Source organism: Lytechinus pictus, chromosome 15 (assembly GCF_037042905.1).
Source record: "Lytechinus pictus isolate F3 Inbred chromosome 15, Lp3.0, whole genome shotgun sequence".
Classification (NCBI taxonomy): domain Eukaryota; kingdom Metazoa; phylum Echinodermata; class Echinoidea; order Temnopleuroida; family Toxopneustidae; genus Lytechinus; species Lytechinus pictus.
In genome coordinates this window covers 19243796-19261486 of record NC_087259.1, presented here as the reverse complement: position 1 = coordinate 19261486, position 17691 = coordinate 19243796, and the positions used below count along the sequence as shown (strand labels likewise).

Genomic DNA, 17691 nt, shown 5'->3' with positions numbered 1-17691 from the left:
GGCCAGTAGCGTAAATCCTTGTGTCGCACCTATTATTCCGGGGGGGGGGGGTGGAACAATAGATCATCCCCCAGAACAATAGGTGCAACACAAGAATTTACGCTAGTAGGCGGGGGGATCACAACGGGTGTGTGTTTCATAAAGCTGTTCGCAAGTTAAGAGCAACTTTTAGAACGACTGGTATCCTTTCTTGTGGTAAATGGTATATTCATTGGTGGTTAAGTGCATAAGAAAGGATCACCAGTCTTAAAGTCGCTCTAAACTTATGAACAGCTTCATGAAACGGCCCCAGGTGTGTGTTTCTTGAAGCTGTTCTTAAGTTAAGGGCAACTTAAATGGTATATTCACTGACGATGGTTAAGTGTGTAAGAAAGGATCACCAGTCGTTCTTAAAGTCGCTCTTAACTTATGAACAGCTTCATGAAACGGCCCCCAGGTGTGTGTTTCTTGAAGCTGTTCTTAAGTTAAGAGCAACTTTAAGAACGACTGGTGTTCCTTTCTTGTGGTAAATGGTATATTCACTGACCATGGTTAAGTGTGTAAGAAAGGATCACCAGTCGCTCTTAAAGTCGCTCTTAACTTACGAACAGCTTTATGAAATGGCCCCCAGATATCAAAAGGGCAGGGGAGATGACAGTAGATAAAAGGGGTGTGGATATCGCATCAGATGATAAAAGGGGGCAGGGAGATTGCAATAACTTAAGGGGTCGGGCAAGTCCTTTTCTGAGCGACACTTCACAGATACTCCATGTGCACAAATACAAATGAAAAGCAAGAATTGTTTTCATTTTCCAAATGGTTTATTCAAATAGTTAAAAAAATTGATTTAAAAAAAAATGACCAGCAGCCAAGAAGATCCATCCAAGTTAGGTTACCATAGCAACTGACCTTGATTTGAAGGAGCAAGCCCTAACCCTCACAAAATGGCCGCCAGTCTGAGCTGGGGTCTCCTTGTCAAACTCACACAATACATGACATCACCACCAATTGTCCTATTTTTAAGTGTGCAGGGCGGGGCACTGGACACTGCCATACATGACATACCACATCCTTAATGTAGGTGCTCTATTGACAACTTCGATGATACTTTGTGCAGCCAAGTGCATGAGAGACAATGCATTGATTTTCTAACTCCTCCCTGTACTTCTCTTTCTTGCCAAATGAATCAAATTGTTAATCTCCTTTGTTTTTATTCAGAACAAAGCCATCTAATTTTCTTTCATCTGCCCCCTCTATTCCCCTCTCTTCTTTCTACAGGTTTACCAGTTTATCCACCGATTGTGGTATCTCCATACCTCCCTGTGCTATCCATCTCAGGGAGTGTTTCACAGAGATTTCTGTCAGTGACTTTCACCAACAGATGTTATAAGCTACTGAAAATTCTTGCATCTGATTGGCTGAGAGCTAATTAGTGAAAATCACTGACAAACCCTCCATGAATGCTCCCCATTCCCGCCAACCTACCTTCGTTTCACACTATATCAACATTTACACACATGACTGATATCTAAAATGTTCTAAATAATTTCATTAAACCGTATTGTTTGTCCAAATATTTTTCATTTTCAATAAATGTATCATTGCATATTTTTCTAAATTATTATTTTTTTTTCATTTCAATTTATTTTGTATTTATCTATTTTATTTATTATTATTATCATTATTATTATTTAGTTATTTATTTAGTTATTTTTTGTTATTATTTATCTATTTACTTATTTTTTTTTTTTACTTATTATCATTATTATTTTTTTTTTGGGGGGGGGGCTATTATTTTCAGATAAGCAGCATCCTGAGAAATTCGGGAGTATTAGAACAATTTTGCAAATAAATGCACCGTTTTCCTGTACATAATACAGTTGTTTATATGAACTTCAATGAACACTGCATTTTTGGTTGATTTTTAGAAATAAACCAATAGGGAAAACAAACATCTGATGTTTTTTTCTTTTGTTTTGTTTTGCTTTCTTTGTTTTCATTGTTTTTATTCACCACCATAAAAGAACCAAATGGTTTGCGTATGCATCCATCACTTCTTCCACAGAAATTTTGAGAGATAGAGCTATTGCATTCAGAATGATAAGATATTGTGAATCTAGATCTAACAGGTTGAACCCTCAAGATAGACTCGTCCTGAGGAAGTGCACTTTATATCCCACAATGCACCCTCAATCATCACAGTACAATGCATGTTCCCTAGTAGTGAAGTGCAATGTCAAATTTATGAGATGGCATCCAATAAATGTCCATAACTCCTTCCAGAATGAAATGTAGGAAACACTCTTTTCAGTCGAAAGATGAGTAAGAAGGAATTTCAGAAGCAGCACAAGACAAAAATTTCCACACCTCCTTTCAGACTTGACGCAGGAATCTACTTCTTTAGGCAAAAGTGAAAGTCAACTGTAACAATCTTCCAGAAGGAATGTCAAATTTCAAGGACAGCACCAAATATAATTTCCAAAACTTGTACCAGACCGATGTCGGAAACCATTGTAACAATCTAGTAGAAGCCTTTCAATTACACCTCATCAAAACTGGGTTATGCTAGAGGGCCCCTGCGTCCTTGCCATAATTATCGATCCATGTGAGAATGTTGCCGAGGCTATTCAAGGTACGACAATCCAATACAATAACATGGTCAGGTCTCGAAGACTCATTCGCCCTAACTTCATCATTATAATGGCACCAAGTGCGGATGCTGATGAGGCTCTTCTAGGAATTACAAGCATCATTCATTGATCACCATGGTCAGAACTCTCGGGTCTTGAAGAGATATCCCAGTCTGGCTCCTTACCGTATGCAATGTCACAATCCTCTACAATTAGGTTTGTCTAATCAGCTCTGGTTTGGACTGAATAAATTTTTCAAAGCACAGGAGATAATGTACATTTGAAAGAGGACCGGATGGGTGTTTCATAAAGCTGTTCATAAATTAAGATCGTCTTTAAGAATGACTGGTGATCCTTTCTTGTGGAAAATATGCACCATTCAATATTCATTGGTGATATAAGCGTGTAAGAAAGGTTCGCCAGTCATTCTTTAAGTCGCTCTTAACTTACAAACCGCTTTATGAAACATGCTGCAGATCAACCAAGTCAGATATGCCAAGTTCTATCAAATACCTCAACAAATACAGCAACCCATTTTTAATTCAGCCAAGTGAATAAATGCAACTTTCATTCCCTGGGGAAAAAACTACTTGGCGATGCAATGATTAAACAAAGATGGAAAGAATGGAAAATGGAGAATTCAGGGGCCCGTTTAATAAAGGACTTGCAACTGTTGTAACTTTGCCATCTACCATGGTAACTGGGCTCAGCAGCCAATCAGAATCAAGGTTACCATGGTAGTTGCCATAATGACAAAGTTACTACAGCTGCAAGTCCTTTATTAAACGGGTCCAAGAATGTTGAGAATCTGGTGAATCACTGCCTCACCCACAGACTGAAATGTGGATGAATTCCAGAGTCTAGATGGCAATCAGCAGATAGTAAGAGCCATGCAGATCAAAATGCTGTAATGTTTACCAAACGATGCAATGAATATCATTGAGACCACCTGTAAAGCACCATGTATTTTAGTAAAACAATCAAAGGAACAGACCCCTCATCAGATGTCACCATTTGAATTACTAACTGATAATATGCAACTAGCATGTTTTGAAGAGCAATGGATACCAACAAATAGGCTGAAAAACACTAATCCTGTTGGTCAGAGAATACCTTAGGATTACCTCAACATCAGACATTCAAACACCAAATACAAAAATATCACATGCAATTGAAACATTACTGCGGAAGTCAGCAGACCTCTCTTCAAACATAGATCAACAGTTCCTCTCTTTGCTTGTTTGTAGTGCAAACCGATTCTTGATGGACCTTGATTACTGCGACGAAGCTCAAAGCCGTCTTAGCTAAACTGCTCCATCCAATATATTTGACAAATGTGCAAAAGGCCCAACACAAATGGTCAACTAGAAACACTAGAGCAGTCAAGGCTTGAAAAGTAAATAGCAAATGCTGGCAAGATAGACATAAAATTTGACATTGCACTTCTAAAACTAGATTCCAGTCTTACTTGTCTTGTAGTGATTGGAGGCGAAGTTGTGGAAAACCATTGAAGCACACAATCCCCATAAAAAGGTTTGACTTTTATCCAAAGTTAAGTATTAAAGACAAAAGGTTTGTCTTTATGTTTTATTGTTTTTGTCTTTTTGGTTTTTTTTGCAGACGAACCGATATTGAGAAGCCACCTTCATCACAATATCATTATCATCCAACACAGGTCTGGCTAGATCTCTCGCATTCTGTGTTTACATCATGGATACACACTCGGCATTTTTGAAAAAAAAAATTAGGTTCATGGTAAATGGGGATTGGACCAAACATTTAGAAAATTCCAATTGGTCCGTCCAAAAAAACAATAGGTACAGAAAAAGGGATTTGATTGCAAAATAATTCACGCTGCTCTATCATGTCTAGGCAACTAATAAAACAATAATGATATCATAGTCTGTAAACATATATCAATTTCCTTTTAAATGATTTCTTTGTCATATTAGCAAATTATTATATCAGTCATGGCAGATGTTATGTTGCAACAGTGTGAAACAAAGATGAATTTAGAACAGCAGCTAGAGCAGATAGTGCTGAGAGGTATATGAAGAAAGACGGCAATCAATGGATCAACAGATAATGCAAGTATTACATTGTAGAAGAGGAGAGGGGAAAGTTAAACACGAGGGGAGGAGAGCAATTGGGAGTTTTTTAAGTCCCTACAAATTTGTCAAAATTGCTTTCAGAGATGGTATCGTTTTGATAGATTTTCATGAAAAGAATATCATTCCAAAGATTAAAGAGAACGTCATGAATTTGAAAAGTGCGATCGAGGCTTAATGTAAATAAAAGCCCAGTGTGGGTAATAATGCTGCCCAATATTTCCAAACTAATGAATATCTTCAGTAATAACTGCTGGAAAATCATGTACATTGTCTCCCATACTTTCGGCTACACAAAATATCATTGAAATCATCAATAAAGCACTTACATCATGGAAGCTGTATGCCATGCACAGCAGTGTCAAGTGCCCTCCTCTGCACACTGAAAAATAGAACTCTTGGTAGTGACATCACATATTGTGTGATTCTGACAGGAAGATCCCGGCTTAAACCAGACAGGAAGCCATGTTTGTGAGGTGTCGGGCCTACCACCATCAATCAATGAGGTCAGCTGCTACGGTCCTCCAACTTGAACGAATCTTCTTGGCTGCTGGTCTTACAGTTTTGTTCAAGAAAGAAAGGTAAAATCCTGAATGCAAAGCAAGTAGTACAGACAATCGTACACTGTAAGGCAGGTCCAAGCTATCTGACATTACATGCGACAAATGAGACAAATCACAGAGGTGTTTCACAAAGATGACAGTATGACTACAAATTGTTTTTGAATATTCACTTGTTTGGAAAATGAAATACAAAAACTTCATTGGTTGGATCATGCTCAGAGAACGAGCTCTTCTCTGTATGAATCAATGAAGCTCCACATTACATACAGTATCATGTGCATGTTAACATGATAGCACGACTTTGAGACTGATTTCAGCTACTTGTGAAACACTTCTGGGAATTGTCTCGATAGTGCCATATACATAGCTGCTAACCTACATTGTGAAAAAAATCCTATTATTTATTCATTTTTATCTTATCGTCAAGCCTACAATCTTATTTTTCTTTAAACTTTTGCGAAAACGAAGCATACTAAAAACTATCATTCTTACAACTTTCAAAAATCGTATTTCTAGGGGAAAACCTTATTTAGTGTCGATTTCCCCTTAAAAATCCTACTAATTGGCAACTCTGCATATACTTTTCTAAAACAATCTAATGATTTATATTAAAGTACTTCCTAAACAGGCCTAAATACTCAAAAGCACATAACAGGCACCATATATTAATGGGAACATGGATCATTGACTTCATGCAATCAAATGTTATAGCCCCGCCACTGCTAGACCGAGAATATATTGCAAACCTAACCTAATTTTAGAATAATGACCTATGTGACATTTGACCCTGATGTGCAGGGGAGTGAAAATTTTGTGTTGAAAAATTCTACGACAAGTAGGTCCAGGGTAAAAAACCAGAGATAAAACTCGAACGGCAAAAACTCTGGAAAACCTTTGGATCCACTTTTGCAGACTAGTCAACACAAAATAATCACAAATCACAACTTCGCTGAGAGAAAATTACAAACTAACATAAAGCCTGTTTTTAGTCTTGGTAAATCCACCAAAATATCACTATGGTAATTGTAATTCATCACGAGGCTATATGAATGTGTATGCCCTAAAATTTTCAGATGTGGAGGCTATTGATAACAAGTGGAATGCCTCTGGCCGTCTCACCTGCATCACGCGATTCAATATAGCAGCAGTGCTGATTTAGAGTCATGATGGTAATTCTACAGATACCCCCAATTCGGCCAAAGTTCATTGACCCTAAATGACCTTTGACCTTGAACTAGGTCCATATATTTTCTAAGTTATGATGGTAATTCAACAGATACCCCCATTATGGCCAAAGTTCATTGACCTTTGACCTTGGTCATGTGACCTAAAATGCGCAAAGGATGTTCAGTGATACTTGATTACTCTTATGTCCAAGTTTTATGAACTAGACCAACACACTTTCAAAGTTTTGTCGGTAATTCAACAAATACCCCAATTTGACCAAAGTTCATTGACCCTAAATGACCTTGATCATGTGACCTGAAACTTGCACAGGATGTTCAGTAATACTTGATTACTACTATGTCCAAGTTTCATGAATCAGATCCATAAACTTTTAAAGTTATGATGGTAATTCTACAGATACCCCCAATTCGGCCAAATTTCATTGACCCTAAATTACCTTTGACCTTGGTCATGTGACGTGAAACTCATGCAGGATGTTCAGTGATACTTGATTAACCTTATGTATAAGTTTCATGAACTAGGTCCATATATTTTCTAAGTTATGATGACATTTCAAAAACTTAACCTTAGGTTAAGATTTTGATGTTGATTCCCCCAACATGGTCGAAGTTCATTGACCCTAAATGACCTTTGACCTTAGTCATGTGACATGAAACTCAGGCAGGATGTTCAGTAATACTTGATTGACCTCGGAAAAGCGGCGCCTATAGTCTCACTTTGCTATGCAGGTGAGACAAAAATTGCCATTTTACATTTACATGACAATGCATTTTGATTGGGTGCCCGGTCAAAATAAACTGAGGTTTATATATATGTTAACCTATTCCAAAGCATGGATTGGACTGAAGATTTTAGGACATAATCTTTGCGACTGTAGCTCCTTTTGTAAGACTAAATGTTCAAAGAGCCCTTTTATAGGAACAAAAAATATCACTGATAGAGGGCACTAGACATGTTTGGTTTGAATATTTAAATTGTCCGAGAATTGGGGGTTGAAAAAACAAGATTAATCAGCTACTTCAAAGTCTTACAATCAAAATTTAGGATGATCAAGTATAATTCACATTTTTTAGCCTTTTCCAAAACTGAAGACAGGCTTTTTAAACCACAAATACTCAGCCTAATTCTAGAAATGATCATAATTCAAAGCCCTAAAAATACTTGCAAATCATTTCTAACCAATGCACAACTTATTGACTCCTAGTAACCATGGCTAACAGAGTTTGCATCTACTAATGAAATAACTGATAATTCAGATGTTTTAACTGTAAGCAAAGATAAAATAGCTTGGACCTGCTCCTGTTACACAAAAGTCTACATAAAAAATATAAAATGGGTTCATGAATAGCAAATGCGCATTAAGTCCCATATTGGATAAAACATATATATGACTCTTGGTGTAGATTTACTTGGATTAATATGACTGAAATCTCTGTTAACTAGATATTGCCTGCATTATGCAATGCAATATTCCAGGAGTATTGAATTTCCGACTTTGAAATATCTATTTTTCCCCCTTTTTTTCATTTACCCTTAAAAACTGTGATAATCCAAGGTCACAAAAGGGCAATGATGTCGATGACCCATTGACATAATGTATTGGTTTCCAGACAATGTGTTATCGCATGCTGACCCAATGCACTGAGCCATGCATTATTTGTATAATATTGCACTAACTTCTTCAAAGCCTGTACTAGTCTGCAGGCAAAGACCTTTGATTTTCCACAAAATGCATGATACAGATTCTGAAGTAGTTGGACTACATTCACTTTTGATTGAGGGGGGAGCCATGTCTGCGCACCTAAACATTTTTTTATTAATATTAATCATGATTTTTCTTTATTTTCAAGTAAATTTACGGTTGAAATCTCATGAGAATTTGAGAGAAATATACGATTTTCTGGAAAAAACATCGGCAAGTCATTTTCAGATTAAACAAAACAATGGAGCCACATGTCTACGCACCCATTCACTTTACACAAGATTTCAGGGATTTTTATGAAAAAGGCTGCATTTGGAGGCATTCACATGAAATGCCCTCAAATCACTGTTTTTTAGTTAGATTTTTTAATAAATATCTTTCTATGTATTGTAAAGTCGTGTAAAGTCTGACTATTGTAATTGAATGCTACTTGAAGCCAATTTAGACATTACTCCGACCACAGAGCATGCCGCAAAATTAAGCAAAATGATAACTTTATTATTCCTAACATTCATGCCTGACTTCAAATGAAATACTTTTACTCCTTGGCACTCTCATGTTTAATGCAAAATGCGATTCATTAAAAAATGTGTTGTATCGGATCGCATAGTGTGCGCTTGGACTTTACTGACTTCTGGGGAGGATTTCATGAAAGGACTTATCGGACGTTTTATCCGACAGTTACCACAGTAACACTGCTTCTCAGCCAATGAAATTCAAGGAAAGATTTCAGATCTGACAACTTGTCGGACAAAATCTTAATGAAACAGTCCCCTGTTATAAGCTACCATATTCCTTGTATCTGATTTGCTTAGAGAGAATTAGTCAGTGAAAATAACTATTTGTTCCAAGAAACATTCCCAATGGTAGCGCGCAATGGTAGGACAGTGATCTTCGTAACACAGATTCCTGTGTTTGATGCGAGGCCTAGGTCCTGATGGGATTCACAAAAGATAAAGAGTGACTTGGAGTCATGCTTAAACGCTAGCACACGGTAATGCACATAAAGTGCGCAACTGACATATAAGTGCGACTCTTAGGGGGTGTTGCAGGGAAATATTTGCAATCATTGCAAATTTGCAATGAAAAGGGTAACTTTCCATTGATTGTGGTCCAAAAACTATCTTGCGATCAACTGCAAATTTCTTGCAACACCCCATAAATCACACTTAAATCTTTGTGAAACACCCCCCCTTCCTGGTTTCCTTGATCCTCATGTCCAGGTCCCTCTGCAAGGATGCAAAGCCGTCTGTCCTCTGGTTGCTAGCAGACATTCATCATCCTTTCTTATCAGTTGGGTAAAATCAGCACCATTACACCACGATCGGAAGACGTCCCCATAAAGAAGTTTGACAGCTGTGCGGAGCTACCATCAGAGAGGGCAGGAGCCAGGGAATCGTGGGAAGGGAATGACATCTCGTATGTGGTCCACACCAAGTAAGTACCCTAGCAGGCACTCATACACAAGTCCAAAGCCACTGTGGAGAACTGTTCCAAAGCGTCTTAAATCTAGATCCCTGGAGAAACAAAAGCAGGTATTTAATCGTTAAGCCAGGCGTACACTGCACACTCTGTTGCGTCAATGAAATTGCAATAGAACTTGATATGAAAATTCCAACCCATAAAAGCTCTGTATAATTTATGATTACCGAAATAAAAATTCCAGTATAGTTCGAGCTTCCCTGTAAGAATTAAGCAAATTCACTTCTAATTTTTTAGCCACCGACCTATAAGACCTTTAAAATCAAAGTTCTTAATAATTTATTAATACCAAAATCAAAATTCCAGTGTAGTTTGAGGTTCCCTCTAAGAATTAAAACAAAGTCAATTCCAAATTTGCTGCCACTATTAAAATACACTGTGGACTCAATTCCGACCACAAGGCTTGCAGCAAAGCAGGATTTTTATTTCAGTACTCTTAATGGCATTGGGCTCAACTTGAAATAAGATAAGTTTAATTCTAGGAATTTTCAAATTCAATGCAAAGTGCTTTGCGTCATTCTAGATAGTGTAGTGCGAGGCAGGATCTTAGTAGTGTTGTGGCAGTGAAGGCTGGCTCATTTTCTGAAAATGTGAATTGAACATCATTTATTTGAGGTTAAAATCAATTGAAAGAATACTAATATAACAATTTTGAAAGAATGCAAGCCTTTATTTTGGGGTAAAGGCCAAATTAGTTTAAAATCTTAGCCAAACGTATGACTGCTATGACGTCATTGCGACTAGATATTAAATTTGTTTTTATTCTTAGAAGGATGATAGCATAGTCACAGATTTGGATATAGGTATTCGTATGATGATTTAGAACATTGCACAGCAAGATATTCCAAGTCTCAATATTTGCATCAAATTCTACTACATTTTATTCTGAAATCCAGTTGCAGACCAATCGTAAGGTGTGCAGTCGCCTTAAGAGATTATAATACCACATAGGCTAAATCCAATTGATCTACAAACAAGTTGATCTAATTTGCCTCTTGATAGAACTATCATTTAGTCTAATACTCACTTGGTCTATCTGTCCTCTAGTCCAATACCCAGATGGTCATATTTCTGCTCCGTTTACCCAGACACGGATCCAGAAGGGAGCACAGAAGGCCCCCCTTTTGATAAGAGAAATATCCTTAATTTGTGGTTGAAAACCTTTTTTATTTTTGGCTTGTCAAAATTTTCCTCAGAAAAAACTTTCCCCCCCCCCTTTGGAAAATCCTGGATCCACACCTGCATTTACCTACTTCTTTTGCACTTTTTCAAATGAAAATTTCGTTCACTAACAGTTAACCTAATTATACAGACTGAGTGGTTTATGGATGAAAGAGGTAGGGTAGCCTCAATGTGAACTAGACTTTGTGGTAAATGCAATAGGAGAAAATAAGAGGGCAGTAGACGAACTGGTTGTAGACCAAATTGAATATTGCTGGACCATCGAGAATGAGACCAAATAGAAAGTATACAAATTAGGTGGAGACCTAGTGGCAATTTACCCAGAAGAGCTTTTATATATTAAGGCATGAATTCTCAAAGGTGCTTTAGAAACCATCGCAATTCCATAAAATGATCAACCATTTTGTAGTGTGACCTCAATTTTTCTAAAGTCTTACTCCACATTTAAAAACTGACCAAGTCATAGTCATTTGAGAGCATAAAGACTGTCTAAAGAACAAGAAATCAGAGACAGAAAATGTCATGACGGTCCCACATATAGGGGTTCGGACGTACATATCTTATGGAATTGCCCAAAGGCGAGAGCCAGGCTTTAGCTTCAATGTTGCTGGAGCTAGGATCTTGCTCTACGTACCATTGGTAATTAGAATCCTGAAGTCCCAGGTGCTTTATTCTATGCAGGAATCATCAAGACGTTCCTCTCTCAAGCTACCACTGATCAACTCGCCTACTCTTGGAACAAACAGATCTACAGCTGCTGCCTGGAGTAAAACATTGAAAATGAATTTGTAGTCGTAAAGTACTGTAGTCACACGTGTTGTATTCTATGCTGGAACACATCATCATACGTATGCTGTAAAGTACATGTGTAAAAGACTGTGTTCGGTTGTATTTGCGCTTTTGAGTAGAACACAATCATCTTTAAATTTAAAAAAAATCATATCAGGTAAAATCTTAATATTTTGGAATAAGTATATAAAGCCTTGAAAATTACATCGTACACTACCATTTTACAAACTGTCATGGTGCTAGCACAATCAACATCTGGCAGCTCAGGGGAGGGGGGGGTTATATTTTAAAATCCCATCCTACGTTAAGATTACCAGGCAATCCAGGAGAGTGTTTCATTAATATTTTCATCCGACAAGTTGTCAGATCTGACATCTTTCCATGATTTTGATTGGCTGAGAGGCACTGTTCCTATGCTGTCGGATAAAATGTCTGACAAGTCCTTTCATGAAACACCCCCAGGCATTGTACTTGTCATAAAGTGATTTGTTTTCATTGTACACCTGGGTCCCTTCACAACTATGGCAAGCCAGCGACCCCAACATCTATAACGCAGGTGTAATTTCCAAATACAGTGTATTTTTTTAAATATGACATATACTTCTACAAGCAGCAACGTCTTGGCAAATAACTGCTCATCAACAGAAAGAGTTGCAATAAATCGTGCGTCATCATGCGCAACTTGATTTTCAACTAATCAACAGCGTGCATTTGGGACTTGCAATTGATTTTTGACTTGCGTTTAAACGCAACTCTTTCTGCAACGGACCCCTGTATAAAGAATTATGAAATGCACTTTACTAGTTGTGATTAATCGGATCAATCACATATCTTTGTAAGACAAGGCTCTTCTACTCAGTCTTTAACTGGGACACATATTCCATTATAAGTCAAGTCCAGAAGAGAAAAGTCAAATGAGCATAACACTGAAAATTTCATCAAACTTAGGCGCAAAATAAGAAAGTTATATTTTTCTATTTCACTTATTTTGTACAAAACAGTGAAATGCAAATTGGAGAGTAAATGATAATGCACATTTACTTTTCTTTAATATTTCATTCTTTAAATTAAACATTATTCATTTTTGCGGATTTGACAAAAGATAGACTTTTCATCAAATCACAATAGATAACAATGACAATTCCCCACATTTAAGGAAAAGTCACTAGTATTGTTTCACATTATAATGCTGAGAAAATTGAGATATTTCATATTTCATATCAGAAACTGATGAAATGAGCATTGTCATTAGTTCCCTCATTTGCATAATGACCAGGATGAGCATACAACTATTTTTATTTTTAATTTATTACATCAGATTTTCATGAATATTCAGCCTAACTTTTTGTTGGGGCGGATTAGATAGAAATCTAAACTTGCCATTTTAAAAATGAATTTAACCCTATCTTAACTAGGCTATTTCAGACAAACTTACACTTGTCATATTGAGTCCCCCCCCCCTCCAGATCTCGACCGTTGATTACGCGTGTAGACCTGGATGTAAACTACAAGACTGTATGGTAAAATTTTCAAAAAATTAATTGCTTTTTGTTATTAATTAAATATGCAAATAAGAGTATGAAATTTTTTGCCTTTAACTCAATTTATCAACTAGTAGAATGCTAATTATTGGTGAATATATAGATTTTTACATTTCTAACAAAAGTCTTCAAAAAAATTGCAGAAAATCAATTAATTTCCTATGTATCTTATTGTTTTTTTATTCTTGTGTTATTTATATTTTTTATCGTGGACACTTTTACGATCATAAATAACATAAATAAATCTATCTGAAAAATTTCGCTCGCCGGCATACTGATGAAATTTGTTAAGAGGGGGGGGGGGGTCAAATTGACCCATTTATTAAGGGTTAAATGATCTGATTTCAGCTTAGTGTTATTGAAATAAGTTAAACCAGCTACTCACCATTTTTGTCGTCGGTATTCAGCCTAGCATAGAAAGGTTTGATATCCTTGGGGTAGTCCACTACAAAGACAGGGATGTTCCCACTGTGACAAACCAAAAGGCCTCGTGTTCAGACTGCAAGTCAACGCCCCACTGTATAAAGCAAAAGCATAAATGAAAGAAAAATTGATTGATGCCTCTGCCCTTCTAAACTCTAAGATAAATAATTGCACAAACCTGTTGAATGTTTCAAGGAGTTTGTTTGATACCAGAATACAAGGAGACAAATGAAGGAAATAAAAACTAGATTATTTCTACCTGTCCAAAGTCTGAGATAAACTACATGGATTCTCGACTACACTTAGTAAAATTTATGCCTACACCATTTCCAGATATGAACTTGTTGTGATGGCTGAGTCCACTGTTTAAAACAGCAGATTCACGAATAAAATAGCATGCTCAACCATGGCAATAGGCATCACTCTGGCGCATTGTGATGAAAACATGTTATCAGCGTTGGATTTTTTTATTTTTACTTAGTAAATGAAGCTTAATATATGGGCGATTCCTTAAAATGATCAACATTTTTATACGTCCAACTGCCATTTTTCTCAAGTCTTACTTCACTTCATAAACTGACCAAATCTTGGTCCTTTGAGAACATTACAGACTGTCATAAAAGTGTATTTCATAATAAAATGCACAATGCTCTTGCAGATGAAAAAACAACATTTAAACATGTGCATATCTCACCCTGGTTTTAACAAAATGATTGAAAAAAAAATGAGTTACCTGAAATTACATTGATCTAAAACCAGATTTTTTTTTTTATAAAACATATTTTTTCAAGAACAATCGTACTGCCATATTTTGGTTGCAAAAACGGACTAATTACGCCAAAACATACTGGTTGGCAGGTCTGGGTTGGACTTACAAATATATGGAATTGCCCATATACAGGAAATCTGCATACGCCACGGGTTCAACCAGTGGTTCTAAGATATTTAATATTTTTCAAAATAAAATACAAAAGAAATAGCGAGTGGCTGACGTCATCAATTATTTCATTTACATACATAGATTAGCAAAACTTTAAAATGTCATAGCTTTCTTATTTTTTTATCAGATTCTAATGAAATTTTCAGCATTGAGCTTGCGTGATTCTTTTCTCTCATTTCAAATAAACTTTTTTTTGTTGGGGTGGATATTCCCTTGTACATGATAGAAGGCCTATCTACTTACTCATGGTGTGCATTCAAATTGATCTTTATGTCTGTATAATATTGAGATGGCTTCTGTATACAAGAGTCTGTAAAAAACAACATAAAAAGGAAGTCACATAAAAAAGTGATAAACATATATAAATATTTTCATGAAATTGGGGCAAAAAATGTGACATTTCAGCATAATTTGATACAAATTATACTCCAGTCAGAGTCTTATGAAGACCATATATTTAATGGAAATTTTGAGACTCTCAGAATCATTTTTTAATGAACTTTTTGAGCAAAACCTGCTGACGTGAGCATGGTGTCCAAGTAGCACTGAGATATTTACATACTGTCCTAAAAGTCAAATCATAGCAATTAGGGTGACCAAATCTTTAAACAATATGCACATTTACTTGTTAAGCCATGTTCCTAAATATCTCAGATTTTCTATGCATAGTTCTATTTTTGGAAAATTTTTAAAAATCTAAAACTTGTCACTATGCTTTTCAGAGTCCACCAAAAGGCGTATAAATCTATTTACATCAAATAAGTTTACAACAAGTGTATGTGGACTTTTGGCCAAAAATGTACAGTGTGCACAAAAGTTAGTGAACAAAATCACAAAATGCACTCCTGAATGTTGAATGTAGACAACAACACTACAATGGTCGGCAAGCCCAGAGAAACAAGCTGTATTGAATGTGATATTTTATTACCTGACGTCACAATTAAATATCTGAAACATGACAGAACGTGAACACTTCAAATTGTTTAATTTCCAGTGGGGTTCACTACATGTAACTTTCGGGTGGGGTATTTCACATCTTCAGCATTACTTCATTTTATTCAAAGTATTAATAGTGTTATCGAAATGAAAGGTGTATCAATTGGCTTGTTTTTAGATTTACAGAAAGCGTTTAACACACTTGACCATAGAATACTCATGAAAAAAAGGAATAAGGGGAAAAATTTGTGATCTTTTTCTTTTGAACAATGATTCAAGTCATAGACAACTATTTGTAACTTTAAATAGTCAACAATCTAATTACAAGGACGTAAGGTGTGAAGTGCCCCAAGGTTCTATCCTCTGGCCACTTTTATTTACTTTGTATATACATGTAAATGATGTATGCAATGTGAAATTGAAATATATTTTATTTGCCGATGATACAAACATTTTTATGTCACATGATAATATTGATGTTCTGTAAGTGCAATTTAATAGTGAATTAAAGAAGGTGACTTCTTGGTTGACCATTAATAAATTATCTGTAAATATTTCTAAAACACAGTATATGTTTTTACAAATAAATAAATATATATTAACAATCTGCGGGAGCAATTATCAAATGCTAGTGTAGCAAATGCTAGTGTTGCAAAGGCATTGCAAGTCTAATTTCTTGGTATTATAATTGACAGTAAATTGCTATGGGTTCCTCATATTGATTTGTTATAGAATTTATAAAATCATAAGCATTTTGTACAGATTACGCAATTTTCCAATTACTGTTTAACGAAATATTTATTACGCACTTGTTGCACCTTTTTTAAGTTACAGTATTCTTGCCTGGGGCAGTGCTTCTTATTTACACCTGGATAGAATTTTGAAACTTCAAAAATGTGCAATAAGACTTGTTAACCATTCATCTTTTTATGCTCATACAGAACCAATTTTTAAGTCTCAGAGGATTTTACAATTTTACAACATTTATAATTATGAAGCTGCAATTTTCATGTATAACTTTTCACCTCAGTCAACTCAATATGTAATTATTTTCTTTTAAATCATAAGGTACATAATTATACAACCAGGGGCAATAATGATTTTCATATTCCTAAAGTAAGAACACTAATTATTTCAAAATTCATTTTTTTATAGGGGACCATTAATTTGGAATACTTTATCAAAGGAACTTGAGGACAGTTGCTCTCTTAAAGTTTTTAGGACGAATTGTAAATACCAAATCATCACTACTTATTCATTTTCTACTTAATTGATATTTTGATTGTTTGGGTAAGTTGGGTAATTCTTTCTCTTTTTCTACTTTAATTGTTCAAATATGTTATTTTATTTGGGTCGGCCGTACATAAGGTTAATTTCTTTTTGGCTGCTACCCTTTCTTTCAGTATAATACTTTATTTATGTCTATGTCTGATTTATTTCATGTTTGTACTACTTGTATTGTTTTTATACTGAAAAAAATAAACTGAATTGAAAAATTGAATTGAATAATATCAAACTTACAATAACAGTTCAAAGCTAAAGAAACCCTTCAGTCTGATTGGCTGATGGTAAACTTGTGGTAGAAATTGTGCATTTGTTATTATAACAAGTCCTTACGAAACAGGACCCCAGATGCATTGCGATTGGAATGACATCTTTCAGTTTCACCAGTCAGTGTTTCCCCTCAGATCCAAAAAAAAATTTACAGAAACTGACTAGAAACCTTCCTGAAATTCAGACATTTCCTGGAATTTTCAAACTTTATTTTTAGCAAAAATCGCACTTTAACAAAGCAAGCCTAAACTTTGTCTAAGAGACCAAACTCAAAGAATATAACCTTTTTTGTTGAATGCACTTTTTAAAAATAAAGCAACAAAATGCTAGCGGCCTGCGAGCTACGTATGAGGCAAAAAATTCTTATAACATGAATATAGAAAGTTGCTATGTTTAATTGTACTTTAATTGTAATTTTCTGATTTCCACTAATTCCTGACATTTTGCATTTCTCAAAAATTACCTGAAAATGATCTGCATTTCCTGTAATTCTGTTATTTCTTCAAAGTGGAAACACTATCTTTCACTGAACCAAAATCCAACTCACCGCACGTTTTGTTCCTTCGTTGATTCTGTCCCCAACAAATTGGACATCCTCTGAGCTCTTTGTGTAGACGGAATTGGCAACTGATTTCACAAAGTCTTCCATGACCTGCAATAACAAGGAGTAGGGG

At 35.7% G+C, this 17691-nt stretch overlaps 1 long non-coding RNA gene across 1 annotated transcript; it reads right to left on the bottom strand.

Moving 5' to 3' along the window:
- Positions 1-778: 778 nt before the first annotated feature.
- Positions 779-17670, bottom strand: LOC135156802 (uncharacterized). The gene is made up of 5 exons (XR_010295841.1): positions 17565-17670; positions 14771-14837; positions 13550-13681; positions 11469-11595; positions 779-9687 (listed from the first exon to the last, which is right to left on the bottom strand). It is a non-coding gene; the product is annotated as an uncharacterized LOC135156802 (long non-coding RNA).
- Positions 17671-17691: the final 21 nt, after the last annotated feature.